Source organism: Camelina sativa, chromosome 16 (assembly GCF_000633955.1).
Source record: "Camelina sativa cultivar DH55 chromosome 16, Cs, whole genome shotgun sequence".
Taxonomy (NCBI): Eukaryota; Viridiplantae; Streptophyta; class Magnoliopsida; order Brassicales; family Brassicaceae; genus Camelina; species Camelina sativa.
This window is the reverse complement of record NC_025700.1, coordinates 16,291,841-16,295,966: the sequence shown is the minus strand read 5'-3', so window position 1 is coordinate 16,295,966 and position 4,126 is coordinate 16,291,841. Positions and strand designations below refer to the sequence as shown.

The 4,126-nt window shown below is 38.2% G+C and overlaps 1 long non-coding RNA gene across 1 annotated transcript in view; it reads right to left on the bottom strand.

The window, feature by feature from the left end:
* Positions 296-4,126, bottom strand: part of LOC104750777 — a 6,804-nt gene continuing 2,973 nt past the window's right edge. The window contains exon 5 of the long non-coding RNA XR_002035987.1: positions 296-433. This is a non-coding gene — a long non-coding RNA (uncharacterized LOC104750777). The remainder of the gene's footprint in view (positions 434-4,126) is intronic.

The window sequence follows — 4,126 nt, the reverse complement described above, 5'->3', positions numbered from 1 at the left end:
ACTGAGACTGCTAATGTAGTTTATTTGCCTACAAGGAATTTCAAAAGTATCATAGAGTGAGCTTCAACATATACGTTAAAAAAAACTAAGACACAAACAAAGTAATCAGGAAAAAAATACATACTTCTCAACTCTTTTGGATAATACTCCTTAAGTTTTTCCTCCGAAAAATCCTTTAGATGAAGATCTCTTTTTTACTCTTCCATTCTGTCCACCATCACAATAAGTGAAATCATTACTCGAGGTATAGCATCGGGTACTACAACTCATGTGACTTTCCACCTCGTAGGGGGCTCATGGGAAGTAACAAATCATCAGAACCATATGAGTCAGAAGGGTAAACTCAGACTTAGGCCTATAATCGGATTTGTTTCTCCAATTCTTCTGCCTTCCACAGCTATCTCTCTTACTCATATCATGAGAACCCATATTACTGTCAAACAATATTTATCAGTCGCTCACCCTTAAAAAAAACCTAAGAGCATGGACATTGGTGTTATATTCAACCGTCCCCCGTTATTTGTTTTAAAAAAAAAAAAGCCAAAAACCCAAAAAATGACTCTTAAACGCGACGTTTTTCTAGCGTGTACTTGGAGACGTGTAAGTTTGTGATTGGCGTTGGTGTTTGGGTAGGGTTAACAATCGACGAAATCTGGAGAGATTAATTTTCGAGTTCTTCCTTCCATCTCGACGGCGACGGCGACGAATTCTCCATCTCGAGAGGGCTTTTCGAATTCTCCATTCTCTCGTGGATTTCTTCCTCTTTTCCACCGATTTCACGCCTATCTCCAAATTCTGTGTCCTCCGTAGCTTGTCCGGCGTCTTTGGGTAGGGTTAAGACCGGACGAAATCTCGAGAGGAAGTTTTCGAATCCTCCCTTCCATCTCGACGGCGACGAAGGACCACCAATTGCAAGACGATCTCCAACTTCTGTGTCTCCCGAAGCTTGTCCGGCGGTTCAATTGTGCGAAATTTAAGGTATGTCTTCTTCCTCCAGTTTGAGATATATATGATTTGCTTCAGGGTTAGTCACTGTGTATAGCTTGTTCATAGCTTTTTGTGTCGGATTATCGATTTAGCAAAAGTTTATTCTCTGGTAGTAACTTAACAAAAATAGTTGTAACTCATAAAAGTTGGATCCCTTTACCTCAGATTAAGATATGGTAGTAACTCATACAAACTAGCTGTGTAATGTTTAGGACAAGAGACTAGTAATCTGTAGTTAGATAGTCTGGTTAATTGATATGCTTGATTCTTGATTATGATTTCTTGGTTGGTGACATTTTTTTTGTGGTTTGTTCATTGTTCATGCGTATTAGTTACATAAATTGAATTGTGACTAAGGATGTACTATGTACTTGTAAGTAAAGACACCAATCGTGTAGATAGAGTAAGAGCATGTGCATCTTAAAATAATACCAACTTCATATCTTTCTTCTTCATATCCGTTTTTGCCACCTTTAAATTGAATGAGCCATTAACGAGAACTTCATAGCTGTTTTTGAATTGTACTTGTCATAAATTGTGATTAGACTGTGGTTGTTAGCTCATTATGTTTTGTAACTTATTGCAAGTTACCTTTTTACCTATTAAACCCAACCATCTTCTTTCTATTTCCATCATAAATATCTCTCATTCTCTAAGTATTTTCTAAACTCATTCTCTTAGCTAATCCCTTCTATTCTATTTCATACTCTTAGCTAATCCCTTCTATTCCATACTCATTCTCTAAGTATTTTCATATGGATTCTACGAATCCATATTATCAGTCTTCTTCTTACTTAAACTTGCTTAACAGTCAAAAATCCGTTGGTAGAAATGAAAACTTTTCTTTTGAAAGTTATCAACCGTCTGGACAGAACAGCTCACAACCTTCTGAGGCGCCACCTCTTTCTCAAGATACACCAATGGAGCGCAAGGAGAGAAAGACATGGGCACCTGCTGATGATGAAGTCCTGATCTCTGCATGGCTCAACACTTCAAAGGATGCCATTGTGTCTAATCAACAAAAGGGAGGAAGCTTCTGGACGAGGATTAGCCGGTACTATGCTGACACTCCTCATGCTAGAAATAGTGGTGAACAGATGCTGGTGACACATTGCAAGCAGCGTTGGNATATACTCATTCTCTAAGTATTTTCATATGGATTCTACGAATCCATATTATCAGTCTTCTTCTTACTTAAACTTGCTTAACAGTCAAGAATCCGTTGGTAGAGATGAAAACTTTTGTTTTGAAAGTTATCAACCTTCTAGACAGAACAGCTCACAAATGCCTCCTTTCAGCTCACAACCTTCTGAGGCGCCACCTCTTTCTCAAGATACACCAATGGAGCGCAAGTAGAGAAAGACATGGGCACCTGCTGATGATGAAGTCCTGATCTCTGCATGGCTCAACACTTCAAAGGATGCCATTGTGTCTAATCAACAAAAGGGAGGAAGCTTCTGGACGAGGATTAGCCGGTACTATGCTGACACTCCTCATGCTAGAAATAGTGGTGAACAGACGCTGGTGACACATTGCAAGCAGCGTTGGTACAAGATAAATGACCATACTAACAAGTTTTGTGCGGCAATGGCAGCTGCAGAGAGACTGAACAGTTCTGGTCATTCGGAAATTGATATCCTAAAGAATGCACATGAAATCTACTTTGCGGAGCATAAGAAGAGGTTTAACCTTGAACATTGTTGGTGTCTGTTAAAGAATGAGCAGAAATGGCTAAGCCTTAATGCTATTAACACGCCTCCATCTCAGCCTGCAGCAAAGAGGAAACCAGCTGCCGAAGTTTAAGCTTAACTATATATGATAACTGTGTTACCTATTGTAGGTTCTTCACATGCCCAAATGTTGATGATGGAGAGATACATATTCACAAGTGGTGGGATGTCGCTGTAATGGAGGAGATGAGAGATGCGGATAGATGATATGAAGTGATGTCACATAAGGTAGATTATTTAACCTTATTCAATGACTATGAATCAGATATCAATCATGTTAGGGATCAGAGTTATGCCACAGAACAGAAGCTGGTTATGTTAGAAAATGCTTTTTCTGAGCTACGTAAAGAGAGTAGGTTTAGAAATGTAAATGATGTCCTGGTTGTTGGTGTAATGGCTATTGTGTTATGTCTTCTTGGTATATTGTTCATGTAATACCTCAGATGTGTGTTATGTCTTCTTGGTATATTGTTCATGTAATACCTCGGATGTGTGTTATGTAATAACTCAGATGTTGAGGCTCACGGGTTCTGATTATTGGCATTATATACTTGTAAAAGTTGTAACTCACGGGGTTTGATTCTTGGCATTATGTACCTGTTAAACACGTAAAGGATGTACTTGTTTCTTGGAAGTATTTATTTTTATTATCACGGGTTACACATTTCAATCAGAGCAAAATGCAACACCAAAGAAAAATGCAATCACGGGGTGCACATAGAAAATCAATTTGGCTTTCATTATATATATGCGTCCAGATCAATTTGGCAAAAGACATTCACACTATCACAAGTTTACTTTTCTCAATACAAGTCATTTCTTCCTTTATCCTCAATACAAGCTCTCTCTTTCTCTTAAACACAAGTTTACTCTTTCTAATATTTTTTTTTAAATGGAATCATCTTCAAACCATAATCACTACCAAGCAGATGATGGTGATAATTTTGATGCTTATTTAGAAAATATTTATGATGCTTCGCATATTATTCCGGAACCAAACCAGCCAAGCTCCGGAAGTCAACTACGTTGTCAACGGAAGGGAGTACAATTTGGCGTACTATCTCACTGATGGGATTTATCCAAATTGGGCCACTTTTATTCAATCTATCCGACTTCCACAAGGTATGAAAAAATCTCTTTTTTCTAAAAAACAAGAAGTTGTGCGGAAAGATGTTGAGCGTGCATTTGGAGTCTTGCAAGCTAGATTCGCTGTTATTAAAAATCCATCTCGTTTATGGGATAAATACAAAATGGCAAATGTTATAAGATCATGCATAATACTCCATAATATGATTGTCGAAGATGAACGCCATGCATACAGTTACCGAAACATTGTTTCTGAATTTCAACAAGGAGAACATGTGGATCAAACATATACCGTTGGTGCCGCCGGTGTGGGTTCAAATATC